The 15,081-nt window shown below is 44.0% G+C and overlaps 1 long non-coding RNA gene across 2 annotated transcripts; it reads right to left on the bottom strand.

The window, feature by feature from the left end:
- Positions 1 to 1,739: 1,739 nt before the first annotated feature.
- On the bottom strand, positions 1,740 to 3,162 carry LOC131138501 (uncharacterized). Of its 2 annotated transcripts, none has more exons than XR_013630373.1 (3): positions 3,018 to 3,162; positions 2,877 to 2,950; positions 1,740 to 2,802 (listed from the first exon to the last, which is right to left on the bottom strand). It is a non-coding gene; the product is annotated as an uncharacterized LOC131138501 (long non-coding RNA). The 2 variants fall into 2 exon arrangements; XR_013630374.1 differs by having other exon boundaries at positions 1,742 to 2,746.
- Positions 3,163 to 15,081: the final 11,919 nt, after the last annotated feature.

Below are 15,081 nucleotides of genomic sequence, written 5' to 3'. Positions count from 1 at the left end.
AATATCATTAGAGTACCGTAAAAAGGGGTTATCAGGGACGGCGATGAAAGAAGGGACACTTTTCAGGAAAATGTTTTAAACGTAATTCTGCCTTTTCATGTTAAACAGGAAGTTGCTTTGTGTCGCTTTTTTGAAAGAAGCATTCAACAAATCGTTCAAAAAACATTTTCCCGAAAATTGTCCCTTATTACCCCACCATCCCTTATAACCCTGTTTTACGGTAATGTTGTAATTTTACATGTCATAGGGAAGATGGAGCATGGAGGCAAGCTTTTATTTAGAACGTGGCAGCTGAACGGAGATTTTGAGTACAAACTGACTAGCATGTCTTCCTAATCACGTGTCACTTCCCCATTTATCCGACCAATAAAGCACATCACATTAAATGTGTTCCATAAGTGCCAAAACGCTCTTCTGATGCCTGAGCGAGTGGAGTGCTTTTTTGGACGTGGCACATGTGCCATATATGGAGAAATTTTTACCACAAAGCCTATAGGTTGCTTGAAATACATTATCACAGCGAGTGAAACACTTTGTCTTATTTTCTCTCTAACTCCACAGCGGTGCTTCGCAGCCACGTGAAACTGTTGTACATAGTATGGGATGCGAAGCTGCGTCAGGCACACTTGGAATGAGCCTCCTGGCACCTTCCGCTGGCCCGCAGTGAGCCACCGTAACATCCTTTACTCAGAATTTTTTTCAGAGTGAATAAAGTGCATTCTTGAACAATGGTTGTGTGTGCCAAGCAATAAAGCACATCACACTAAATGTGTTCCATAAGTGCCAAAACGCTATTCGGAGGCCTTCTCTGAGCGAGTGGAGTGCTTTTTTGGACGTGGGACACATTTGCCATATATGAAGAAAATTATTACCACAAAGCCTATAGCTTGCTTGAAATACATTATCACAGCAAGTGAAACACTTTGTCTCATTTTCGCTCTAAATCCACAGCAGTGCTTCTCAGCCACGTGAAACTGTTGCAGATAGAACGGGATGCTAACCTGCGTCAGGACACTTGGAATGAGCCTCCTGGCACCTTCTGCTGGCTCACAATGACCCGCCGTATCATCCTTTGCTCACAATGTGTTTGAGAGTGAATAAAGTGCATTTTCAAACAATGGTTGTGTGTGCCAAGCAATAAAGCACATCACACTAAATGTGTTCCATAAGTGCCAAAACCCTAACTCTTAACCTGACCCTAAACCTAACCCTAAACCTAACCCTAAACCTAACCCTAAACCTAACCTTAACCCTAACCCTTCTTCTCTGAGCGAGTGGAGTGCTTTTTTGGATGTGGCACACGTGTGCCATATATGGAGAAAATTTTTACCACAAAGCCTATAGGTTGTGTGGCAGTGGTAGGGAGTGGAAGAATACTGGCTTACACCAGAGATTTTCGAGGACCAGACAACGCCACCCTGGGAATTTCACCCTAACCCTAACCCTAACCCTAAACCTAACCCTAAACCTAACCCTAAACCTAACCCTAAACCTAACCTTAACCCTAACCCTTCTTCTCTGAGCGAGTGGAGTGCTTTTTTGGACGTGGCACACGTGTGCCATATATAAAGAAGATTTTTACCACAAAGCCTATAGGTTGTGTGGCAGTGGTAGGGAGTGGAAGAATACTGGCTTACACCAGAGATTTTCGAGGACCAGACAACGCCACCCTGGGAATTTCACCCAGAGAGTCAATTTCTTTTTCTTTTCCCTCTTAAAGCATACACAGGTTCATTATACTCATGAGGCTGGAGACATGGTTCACATTATAAAAAAAATAATAGATTTTATTAGCAAGTCTTAACATCTTTTTAAAATACCACACACACAAGAAGGGGAAGAGGGAAACCTAATCAGGTGCTGAGGCTTACCAGGTGGACAATGGGCTAGTGAAGGGGGGAGGGATCCACCCAAAACAACCCAAAAAGCACCCAGTCACACGTGACACACACACACAGGGTTGTGCAAAGAAAACCAAATCCCAGAGGAGCACCGCATACAGAAGGAGGGGATACCGCCACCCAGACCACCAGCACCACCACCGATCCTCAGCAACTGAAAAGGGAATAAAACAATTAGTGGGGTCAAAAACAAACTAATAAAGCAATTAAACAAAAATAACAAAATTATAGTAACTAAATTGAAAGTTGAGCCACTAAACACACAAATTAAACAAGCAAAACAACATATGATAAACAAAAGAAGGAACTACTCAAGGAAAACCCACCCAATTCCCAAAATCAAATAAAGCAACTAGGCTAGAAACTATAGCTAAGTCAAAATAACCCTAAAACAAAAAGGTAAACCTATAGAAATAATCTAACAAAAGCAAAAGGAAAACTTATGCAATTGTAACTAAACAAAAAGGGATCTACAACCCCACCACTAAAACACACACATAATAGAAGCGAAACTCTAAAATAATAATAAGAATTGCACGTAGTGTCTGTCTGTCAGGAGAGGCCGAGCGGCCTGGCAAGTCAGTCACAGTCCAGCCCGCGGGCTGATCACAGCAGGCAGAGCAGTCCAGAGCGCAGACAGAGGCTACCAGCGCTAAGCTCCCAGCTAGGTGAAGCCACAAGACCGAGCAGTAGCGGAACAGGCCAGTAGCAAGCCGTAGCACAGCAGCGGGAGAGCAGTCAGTCAAGGCAAGCAGCGACAGCGCAGACGAAGCAGCAGAAGCAACCACAGAGACAAAACAGCGGAGACAAAGCAGCGGAGACAAAGCAGCAGCGTTCTCAGACGGCTGGCGATGACATCACATGCAGCAGCGGTGTTAGCTGGCATTCAGGCAGATTACACCTATCGCAGATGTTAAAATTAATGATATGGCCGACAATGATGCGGTTACGACCTATGTTAATAACCCTACATACCTTCTCAGCAGACACACAGGCACATGAAAAGGAGCGAGGGAGAGAGTAAACCCAGGCGGCTACGGGCGTCTCACCTATGACCACACTAGCATTAGCAAGCTAGGAGCATGCACAGCAACGGAGAGAGAGGGAGAGACTCACCACAATAGGACGCCGAAAGACACGTATACCCCAGCAGCACACCGATCACTCTGTCTCAGTTGGACACTTGACCCGGAAGTACACAGACGGAAGTGCAAAGGAAGAAGCAGTGAGAGGAGCGCTGCTTAAATACTCTCCACCTACACAATGATTGGCCAGCAGTGAGCTCTGTTTAACGGAACACGCTGCATAGGGAGATATGGACATACTCCTATGCTGCAAAAGTTGGTTGAAATACATTATAAATGCGAGTGAAACACTTTTTCTCATTTTCACTCTAACTCCACAGCAGTGCTTCTCAGCCACATGAAACTGTTGCAGATAGGACGGGATGTGAAGCTGCATCAGGCACACTTGGAATGAGCCTCCTGGCACCTTCCGCTGGCTCACAATGACCAGCCGTATCATCCTTTGCTCACAATGTGTTTGAGAGTGAATTAAGTGCATTTTCGAACGATGGTTGTGTGTGCCAAGCAATAAAGCACATCACACTAAATGTGTTCCATAAGTGCCAAAACCCTAACCCTAACCCTAAACCTAACCCTAACCCTAACCCTAACCCTAACCCTAACCGTAACCCTTCTTCTCTGAGCGAGGGAACAATGGTTGTGTGTGCCAAGCAATAAAGCACATCACACTAAATGTGTTCCATAAGAGCCAAAACCCTAACCCTAACCCTAACCCTAACCCTAACCCTAACCCTAACCATAACCATAACCCTAACCCTTCTTCTCTGAGCTAGTGGAGTGCTTTTTTGGACATGGCACACATGTGCCATATATGGAGAATTTTTTTTGACACAAAGCCTATAGGTTGCTTGAAATACATTATCACAGCGAGTGAAACACTTTTTCTCAGTTTTTGCTCTAACTCCACAGCAGTGCTTCTCAGCCACTTGAAAGTGTTGTAGATATAACGGGATGCGAAGCTGCGTCAGGCACACTTGGAATGAGCCTCCTTCCGCTGGTTCAGAATGACCTGCCGTATCTTCCCTTGCTCACAATGTTTTTGAGAGTGAATATAGTGCATTTTCGAACAATGGTTGTGTGTGCCAAGCAATAAAGCACATCACACTAAATGTGTTCCAAAAGTGCCAAAATGCTCTTCGGAGGCCTTCTCTGAGCGAGTGGAGTGCTTTTTTGGACGTGGCACACATGTGCCATATATGGAGAAAATTTTTTACCACAAAGCCTATAGGTTGCTTGAAATACATTATCACAGCGAGAGAAACACATTTTCTCATTTTAGCTGTAACCCCACAGCAGTGCGTCTCAGCCACCTGAAACTGTTGCAGATAGAACGGGATGCGAAGCTGCGACAGGCACACTTGGAATGAGCTTCCTGGCACCTTCCGCTGGTGCACAATGAAACACCGTATTATGCTTTGCTCAGAATGTGTTTGAGAGCGAATAAAGTGCATTTTCAAACAATGGTTGTGTGTGCCAAGCAATAAAGCAAATCAGACTAAATGTGTTCCATAAGTGCCAAAACGCGCTTCGGAGGCTTTCTCTGAGCGAGTGGAGTGCTTTTTTGGACGTGGCACACATGTGCCATATATGGAGAAAATTTTTTACCACAAAGCCTATAGGTTGCTTGAAATACATTATCACAGCGAGAGAAACACATTTTCTCATTTTAGCTGTAACCCCACAGCAGTGCGTCTCAGCCACCTGAAACTGTTGCAGATAGAACGGGATGCGAAGCTGCGACAGGCACACTTGGAATGAGCTTCCTGGCACCTTCCGCTGGTGCACAATGAAACACCGTATCATGCTTTGCTCAGAATGTGTTTGAGAGCGAATAAAGTGCATTTTCAAACAATGGTTGTGTGTGCCAAGCAATAAAGCAAATCACACTAAATGTGTTCCATAAGTGCCAAAACACGCTTCGGAGGCCTTCTCTGAGCGAGTGGAGTGGTTTTTTGGACGTGGCACACATGTGCCATATATGGAGAAAATTTTAACCACAAAGCCTATAGGTTGCTTGAATTACATTACATACACTAAATGTGTTCCATAAGTGCCAAAACCCTAACCCTAACCCTTAACCCTAACCCTAGTCCTAACCCTAACCCTAACCCTAACAATAACCCTAAACCTAACCTTATACCTAACCCTAGCCCTAGCCCTAGCCCTAACCCTAACCCTAACCCTAACCCTAACCCTAACCCTAACACTAACCCTAACCCTTCTTCTCTGAGCGAGTGGAGTGCTTTTTTGGACGTGGCACACATGTGCCATATATGGAGAAAATTTTAACCACAAAGCCTATAGGTTGCTTGAATTACATTACATACACTAAATGTGTTCCATAAGTGCCAAAACCCTAATCCTAACCCTAACCCTTAACCTTAACCCTAACCCTAACCCTAACCCTAACCCTAACCCTAACCCTAACCCTAGTCCTAACCCTAACCCTAACCCTAACCCTAACCCTATACCTAACCCTAGCCCTAGCCCTAGCCCTAACCCTAACCCTTCTTCTCTGAGCGAGTGGAGTGCTTTTTTGGACGTGGCACACATGTGCCATATATGGAGAAAATTTTTTACCACAAAGCCTATAGGTTGCTTGAAATACATTATCACAGCGAGAGAAACACATTTTCTCATTTTAGCTGTAACCCCACAGCAGTGCGTCTCAGCCACCTGAAACTGTTGCAGATAGAACGGGATGCGAAGCTGCGACAGGCACACTTGGAATGAGCTTCCTGGCACCTTCCGCTGGTGCACAATGAAACACCGTATCATGCTTTGCTCAGAATGTGTTTGAGAGCGAATAAAGTGCATTTTCAAACAATGGTTGTGTGTGCCAAGCAATAAAGCAAATCAGACTAAATGTGTTCCATAAGTGCCAAAACGCGCTTCGGAGGCTTTCTCTGAGCGAGTGGAGTGCTTTTTTGGACGTGGCACACATGTGCCATATATGGAGAAAATTTTTTACCACAAAGCCTATAGGTTGCTTGAAATACATTATCACAGCGAGAGAAACACATTTTCTCATTTTAGCTGTAACCCCACAGCAGTGCGTCTCAGCCACCTGAAACTGTTGCAGATAGAACGGGATGCGAAGCTGCGACAGGCACACTTGGAATGAGCTTCCTGGCACCTTCCGCTGGTGCACAATGAAACACCGTATCATGCTTTGCTCAGAATGTGTTTGAGAGCAAATAAAGTGCATTTTCAAACAATGGTTGTGTGTGCCAAGCAATAAAGCAAATCACACTAAATGTGTTCCATAAGTGCCAAAACGCGCTTCGGAGGCCTTCTCTGAGCGAGTGGAGTGGTTTTTTGGACGTGGCACACATGTGCCATATATGGAGAAAATTTTAACCACAAAGCCTATAGGTTGCTTGAATTACATTAGATACATTAAATGTGTTCCATAAGTGCCAAAACCCTAACCCTAACCCTAACAATAACCCTAACCCTATCCCTATACCTAACCCTAGCCCTAACCCTAACCCTAACCCTAACCCTAACCCTAACCCTAACCCTAACCCTAACCCTTCTTCTCTGAGCGAGTGGAGTGCTTTTTTGGACGTGGCACACATGTGCCATATTAGGAGAAAATGTTTTACCACAAAGCCTATAGGTTGCTTGAAATACATTATCACAGCGAGAGAAACACATTTTCTCATTATGGACTGGCTACTGGCTACTTGCAGTAGCAGTCTATGGGCTGGCTACTGAGCCAGCCCATATTGTTATTGCTGTTTAGTTATTATTATTCCGTATATCTTAATCTTCCCTTTTTTGCGCGCGTAATGCGGCCAAAACCGCAAGAAGGACCCCCACACATGTTACACCGCCGGAATCGTGGCGCTCGGGACTACAGCGGTATTTAGTTTTTGGAACATTTTGTGTAACCATGGCGACGCTATTAACCGAAACGTTAAAAAATGGGCCACTAGATTAGGTATACCCTTTCTATTTTTAGAACAGCACAAGGCAGAGAAAAAAACGAGAATCTACACATTTTTCACAGCCTTGTAGCTCAGCCATACTGCCACGTAGAAACGTGATTAACGGCTCATTTTTGAGATAAACTTCTCTACTCTCTCTGTGGCTAATTAGTTTTATCGTAGGATGTTTAGTTTTCGCTCTATCTTCGTCAGAAGGAGGTGTGCGCTTCGCCAGCGTCTCCCACTCTGACTCCACTGTGGCAGGGGAGACGAAAAGAAAACTTTTTGGCTTTGCAAACAACTCCTCTTCCTGGCCACACCGTTTTAGCCAGCTCGATTTAATTTGGTGAAAACGTAGGAAATCTTGTCCCCTTTCCAAAAATGTCACTCTTATGTCTGAGAGATGTACGGATTGCCTTCTGGGCCCTCAGAAGCGAGAAGAGCGCCGGCATGTCTCCCATTCACTCCCATGTTAAAGACGCCGTCTTTTCTTTCTCCAAATCTTTAATTTTCTGTGTTTTCAACTCGTCATCCTGCGGTCATTTCTCAACCGATATGCAAAACGAGCAGATCTATGCAAAGCCCCGACCCTCGGGCCGCTCACGGTCGTCTCGTGGTGTCCATATTTCGAATCGTTTGGCCGTAAGAAGCTTCTGTTCGACATGAGCGATTCAGCCCTCTGTGCTCATTCACTGCCATGGCCACCACCTCCTCCTCCTCCTCACAGCCCCTCCCTTCAAAAACCCCCTTCTCTTGACATGTGGATTACAATGATTCCCTTCCCAGCTGATACCATACAGCTCATTTATTATGTAGATTTTAAAAGTTAGATTTTTCTAATTAAGCACAGTGACTCCAGGCATCTCAAAGACCAAAGTATCAAAATATCAACATTTTTATAGAATCCATGATACAGCAATGAGCTGTGTTATCATCATGTCAGGAATCGATAGTTCAGTATCGACCCGCATGTCAGGCACTCTCTGCTCTTTAGTCCTCCATGGCAATGCAAGTGCTGCTTTCAATTGGAAAACATCACATGACATGTACAGACACCACAGCAGTGCCTGGCAACTTTCAAGACTTGATGCTATGTTGCTCGGCCCTCTTGCTAGGTGCTAGCATGGTAGCCGTTAGCATGTTAGCATTTAAGCTAATTTACTCATGTCTAAAGGCAAATACACACATGGCATGATGTAGGGAGGTTATAGGACAACATTGGCACTTTCTAAACTTGAGGCTCTCTTGCTAGGTGCTAGCATGACGACTGTTAGCATGTTAGCATTTAAGCTAATTTACTCAGATTTCAAGGCAAATACACACATGGCATGATGTAGGGAGGTTATAGGACATCCTTGGCACTTTCTAAACTTGAGGCCCTCTTGCTAGGTGCTAGCATGGTAGCCGTTAGCATGTTAGCATTTAAGCTAATTTACTCATGTCTAAAGGCAAATACACACATGGCATGATGTAGGGAGGTTATAGGACATCCTTGGCACTTTCCAAACTTGAGGCTCTCTTGCTAGGTGCTAGCCGTTAGCATGTTAGCATTTAAGCTAATTTACTCATGTCTAAAGGCAAATACAAACATGGCATGATGCAGGGAGGTTATAGGGCAACCATGGGACTTTCTAAACTTGAGGCTCTCTTGCTAGGTGCTAGCATGGTAGCCGTTAGCATGTTAGCATTTAAGCTAATTTACTCATGTCTAAAGGCAAATACACACATGGCATGATGTAGGGAGGTTATAGGACAACCTTGGCACTTTCCAAACTTGAGGCTCCCTTGCTAGGTGCTAGCATGACGACTATTAGCATGTTAGCATTTAAGCTAATTTACTCACATTTAAAGGCAAATACACACATGGCATGATGTAGGGAGGTTATAGGACATCCTTGGCACTTTCTAAACTTGAGGCCCTCTTGCTAGGTGCTAGCATGGTAGCCGTTAGCATGTTAGCATTTAAGCTACTTTACTCATGTCTAAAGGCAAATACACACATGGCATGATGTAGGGAGGTTATAGGACATCCTTGGCACTTTCCAAACTTGAGGCTCTCTTGCTAGGTGCTAGCATAACCACTGTTAGCATGTTAGCATTTAAGCTAATTTACTCACGTTTAAAGGCAAATACACCCATGGCATGATGCAGGGAGGTTATAGGACAACCTTGGCACTTTCTAAAGTTGAGGCTCTCTTGCTAGGTGCTAGCATGGAACCCGTTAGCATGTTAGCATTTAAGCTAATTTACTCATGTCTAAAGGATAATACACACATGGCATGTTGCGGGGAGGTTATAGGACAGCCTTGGCACTTTCTAAAGTTGAGGCACTCTTGCTAGGTGCTAGCATGGTACCCGTTAGCATGTTAGCATTTAAGCTAATTTACTCATGTCTAAAGGATAATACACACATGGCATGTTGTGGGGAGGTTATAGGACAACCTTGGTACTTTCTAAACTTAAGGCCCTCTTGCTAGGTGCTAGCATGATGACTGTTAGCATTTTACCTAATTTACTCATGTCTAAACGAAAATACACACATGGCATGATGTGGGGACACTGTAGGACTGCCCCAAACTTTTCAGGACCTGAGGCTGTTTTGCTACGTGTTAGCACGGTAGCCGTTATCATGTTAGCATTTTAGCATTTTAGCTAATTTACTCAAGTTTAAAGGCAAATACACACTTGGCATGATGTGGGGACACTATGGGACTGCATCAACCTTTTCCGTACTTGAGGCTTTCTTGCTAGGTGCTACGGCGGGCCCGAGGTTCACAGCACAGGGGGCCAGTCCATCAAAATTTCCGCGGGAATTTTCTAGTTATTATTTTTCTCTTTCTTCTTATATCTTAATCTTCCACTTTTTGTGCGCGTAATGCGGCCAAAACCGCAAGAAGGACCCCCAAACATGTTACACCGCCGGAAACGTGGCGCTCGGGACTACAGCGGTATTTAGTTTTTGGAACGTTTTGTGTAACCATGGCGACGCTATTAACCAAAACGTTCAAAAATGGGCCACTAGATTAGGTTTTCACCTGTTCTATTTTTAGAACAGCACAAGGCAGAGAAAAAAACGAGAATCTACACATTTTTCACAGCCTTGTAGCTCAGCCATACGGCCACGTAGAAACGTGATTAACGGCTCATTTTTGAGATAAACTTCTCTACTCTCTCTGTGGCTAATTAGTTTTATCGTAGGATGTTTAGTTTTCGCTCTATGTTCGTCAGAAGGAGGTGTGCGCTTCGCCAGCGTCTCCCACTCTGACTCCACTGTGGCAGGGGAGACGAAAAGAAAACTTTTTGGCTTTGCAAACAACTCCTCTTCCTGGCCACACCGTTTTAGCCAGCTCGATTTAATTTGGTGAAAACGTAGGAAATCTTGTCCCCTTTCCAAAAACGTCACTCTTATGTCTGAGAGATGTACGGATTGCCTTCTGGGCCCTCAGAAGCGAGAAGAGCGCCGGCATGTCTCCCATTCACTCCCATGTTAAAGACGCCGTCTTTTCTTTCTCCAAATCTTTAATTTTCTGTGTTTTCAACTCGTCATCCTGCGGTCGTTTCTCAACCGATATGCAAAACGAGCAGATCTATGCGAAGCCCCGACCCTCGGGCCGCTCACGGTCGTCTCGTGGTGTCCATATCTCGAATCGTTTGGCCGTAAGAAGCTTCTGTTCGACATGAGCGATTCAGCCCTCTGTGCTCATTCACTGCCATGGCCACCACCTCCTCCTCCTCCTCACAGCCCCTCCCTTCAAAAACCCCCTTCTCTTGACATGTGGATTACAATGATTCCCTTCCCAGCTGATACCATACAGCTCATTTATTATGTAGATTTTAAAAGTTAGATTTTTCTAATTAAGCACAGTGACTCCAGGCACCTCAAAGACCAAAGTATCAAAATATCAACATTTTTATAGAATCCATGATACAGCAATGAGCTGTGTTATCATCATGTCAGGAATCGATAGTTCAGTATCGACCCGCATGTCAGGCACTCTCTGCTCTTTAGTCCTCCATGGCAATGCAAGTGCTGCTTTCAATTGGAAAACATCACATGACATGTACAGACACCACAGCAGTGCCTGGCAACTTTCAAGACTTGATGCTATGTTGCTCGGCCCTCTTGCTAGGTGCTAGCACGGTAGCCGTTAGCATGTTAGCATTTAAGCTAATTTACTCATGTCTAAAGGCAAATACACACATGGCATGATGCAGGGAGGTTATAGGACAACCATGGGACTTTCTAAACCTGAGGCTCTCTTGCTAGGTGCTAGCATGGTAGCCGTTAGCATGTTAGCATTTAAGCTAATTTACTCACATTTAAAGGCAAATACACACATGGCATGATGTAGGGAGGTTATAGGACATCCTTGGCACTTTCTAAACTTGAGGCCCTCTTGCTAAGTGCTAGCATGGTAGCCGTTAGCATGTTAGCATTTAAGCTAATTTACTCATGTCTAAAGGCAAATACACACATGGCATGATGTAGGGAGGTTATAGGACAACCTTGGCACTTTCCAAACTTGAGGCTCTCTTGCTAGGTGCTAGCATGACGACTGTTAGCATGTTAGCATTTAAGCTAATTTACTCACATTTAAAGGCAAATACACACATGGCATGATGTAGGGAGGTTATAGGACAACCTTGCCAGTTTCTAAACTTGAGGCCCTCTTGCTAGGTGCTAGCATGATGACTGTTAGCATGTTAGCATTTAAGCTAATTTACTCATGTGTAAAGGCAAATACACCCATGGCATGATGCAGGGAGGTTATAGGACAACCTTGGCACTTTCTAAAGTTGAGGCCCTCTTGCTAGGTGCTAGCATGATGACTGTTAGCATGTTAGCATTTTACCTAATTTACTCATGTCTAAAGGAAAATACACACATGGCATGATGTGGGGACACTGTAGGACTGCCCCAAACTTTTCAGGACCTGAGGCTGTTTTGCTACGTGTTAGCACGGTAGCCGTTATCATGTTAGCTAATTTACTCAAGTTTAAAGGCAAATACACACTTGGCATGATGTGGGGACACTATGGGACTGCATCAACCTTTTCCGTACTTGAGGCTTTCTTGCTAGGTGCTACGGCGGGCCCAAGGTTCACAGCACAGGTGGCCAGTCCATCAAAATTTCCGTGGGAATTTTCTAGTTATGGACTGGCTCAGTAGCCAGCCCATAGACTGCTACTTGCAGTAGCAGTCTATGGGCTGGCTACTGAGCCAGCCCATATTGTTATTGCTGTTTAGTTATTATTATTCCGTATATCTTAATCTTCCCTTTTTTGCGCGCGTAATGCGGCCAAAACCGCAAGAAGGACCCCCACACATGTTACACCGCCGGAATCGTGGCGCTCGGGACTACAGCGGTATTTAGTTTTTGGAACATTTTGTGTAACCATGGCGACGCTATTAACCGAAACGTTAAAAAATGGGCCACTAGATTAGGTATACCCTTTCTATTTTTAGAACAGCACATGGCAGAGAAAAACTGAGAATTTACAGACATTTCACAGCCTTGTAGCTCAGCCATACGGCCGCGCAGAAACGTGATTGATGGCTAATTTTTTAGATAAACTTCTGAACTCTCTGTGTGGCTAAATGCTAATTGCTAGCATGTTAGCATGTTAACAATTAAGCTAATTTACTCATGTCTAAAGGCAAATACACACATGACATGATGTGGGGAGGTTATAGGACAACCTTGGCACTTTCTAAACTTGAGGCTCTCTTGCTAGGTGCTAGCATGATGACTGTTAGCATGTTAGCATTTAAGCTAATTTACTCATGTCTAAAGGCAAATACACACATGGCATGATGTTGGGAGGTTATAGGACAACCTTGGCACTTTCTAAACTAGAGGCTTTCTTGCTAGGTGCTAGTATAATGACTGTTAGCATGTTAGCGTTTAAGCTAATTTACTCATGTCTAAAGGCAAATACACACATGGCATGATGCAGGAAGGTTATAGGACAACCTCGGCAGTTTCTGAACTTGAAGCCCTCTTGCTAGGTGCTAGCATGGTAGCCGTTAGCATGTTAGCATTTAAGCTAATTTACTCATGTCTAAAGGATAATACACACATGGCATGGTGTAGGGAGGTTATAGGACAACCTTGGCACTTTCTAACCTCGAGGCTCTCTTGCTAGGAGCTAGCATGACTGTTAGCATGTTAGCATTTAAGCTAATTTACTCATGTCTAAAGCCAAATGCACACATTGTATGATGTAGGGAGGTTATAGGACAACCATGGTACGTTCTAAACTTGAGGCCCTCTTGCTAGGTGCTAGCATGATGACTGTTAGCATGTTAGCATTTAAGCTAAATTACTCATGTTTAAAGGCAAATACACCCATGGCATGATGCAGGGAGGTTATAGGACAACCATGGCACTTTCTAAACTTGGGAATTTCTTGCTAGGTGCTAGCATGTTAGCCGTTAGCATGTCAGCATTTTAGCTAATTTACTCATGTCTAAAGGCAAATACACACATGGCATGATGTAGGGAGGTTATAGGACAACCTTGGCACTTTCCAAACTTGAGGCCCTCTTGCTAGGTGCTAGCATGACGACTGTTAGCATGTTAGCATTTAAGCTAATTTACTCATGTTTAAAGGCAAATACACCCATGGCATGATGCAGGGAGGTTATAGGACAACCTTGGCACTTTCTAAAGTTGAGGCTCTCTTGCTAGGTGCTAGCATGGTAGCCGTTAGCATGTTAGCATTTAAGCTAATTTACTCATGTCTAAAGGCATATACACACATGGCATGATGTAGGGAGGTTATAGGACAACCTTGGCACTTTCTAAAGTTGAGGCTCTCTTGCTAGGTGCTAGCATGATGACTGTTCCCATGTTAGCATTTAAGCTAATTTACTCACGTTTAAAGGCAAATACACACATGGCATGATGTAGGGAGGTTATAGGACAACCTTGGCACTTTCTAAACTTGAAGCTCTCTTGCTAGGTGCTAGCATGGTAGCCGTTAGCATGTTAACATTTAAGCTAATTTACTCATGTATAAAAGGCAAATACACACATGGCATGATGTAGGGAGGTTATAGGACAACCTTGGCACTTTCCAAACTTGAGGCTCTCTTGCTAGGTGCTAGCATGACGACTGTTAGCATGTTAGCATTTAAGCTAATTTACTCACATTTAAAGGCAAATACACACATGGCATGATGTAGGGAGGTTATAGGACAATCTTGGCACTTTCTAAACTTGGGACTCTCTTGCTAGGTGCTAGCATGATGACTGTTAGCATGTTAACATTTAAGCTAATTTGCTCATGTTTAAAGGCAAATACACACATGCATGATGCAGGGACGTCATAGGACATCCTTGGCAGTTTCTAAACTTGAGGTTGTCTTGCTAGGTGCTAGCATGTTAGCCGTTAGCATGTTAGCATTTAAGCTAATTTACTCATGTCTAAAGGCAAATACACACACGGCATGATGTAGGGAGTTTATCGGACAACCTTGGCACTTTCTAAACTTGAGGCCCTCTTGCTAGGTGCTAGCATGATGACTGTTAGCATGTTAGCATTTAAGCTAATTTACTCAATTCTAAAGGCAAATACACACACGGCATGATGTAGGGAGGTTATAGGACAACCTTGGCACTTTCTCAACTTGAGGCTCTCTTGCTAGGTGCTAGCATGGTAGCCGTTAGCATGTTAGCATTTAAGCTAATTTACTCATGTCTAAAGGCATATACACACATGGCATGATGTAGGGAGGTTATAGGACAACCTTGGCACTTTCTAAAGTTGAGGCTCTCTTGCTAGGTGCTAGCATGATGACTGTTCCCATGTTAGCATTTAAGCTAATTTACTCACGTTTAAAGGCAAATACACACATGGCATGATGTAGGGAGGTTATAGGACAACCTTGGCACTTTCTAAACTTGAGGCTCTCTTGCTAGGTGCTAGCATGGTAGCCGTTAGCATGTTAACATTTAAGCTAATTTACTCATGTATAAAAGGCAAATACACACATGGCATGATGTAGGGAGGTTATAGGACAACCTTGGCACTTTCCAAACTTGAGGCTCTCTTGCTAGGTGCTAGCATGACGACTGTTAGCATGTTAGCATTTAAGCTAATTTACTCACATTTAAAGGCAAATACACACATGGCATGATGTAGGGAGGTTATAGGACA

Source organism: Doryrhamphus excisus, linkage group LG19 (genome assembly GCF_037039965.1).
Source record: "Doryrhamphus excisus strain RoL-2023G ecotype Guam linkage group LG19, RoL_Dexc_Guam_v1.1, whole genome shotgun sequence".
Classification (NCBI taxonomy): Eukaryota; Metazoa; Chordata; class Actinopteri; order Syngnathiformes; family Syngnathidae; genus Doryrhamphus; species Doryrhamphus excisus.
Note: the sequence above shows the minus strand (reverse complement) of the source record. Positions and strands in the feature narration are given on the sequence as shown.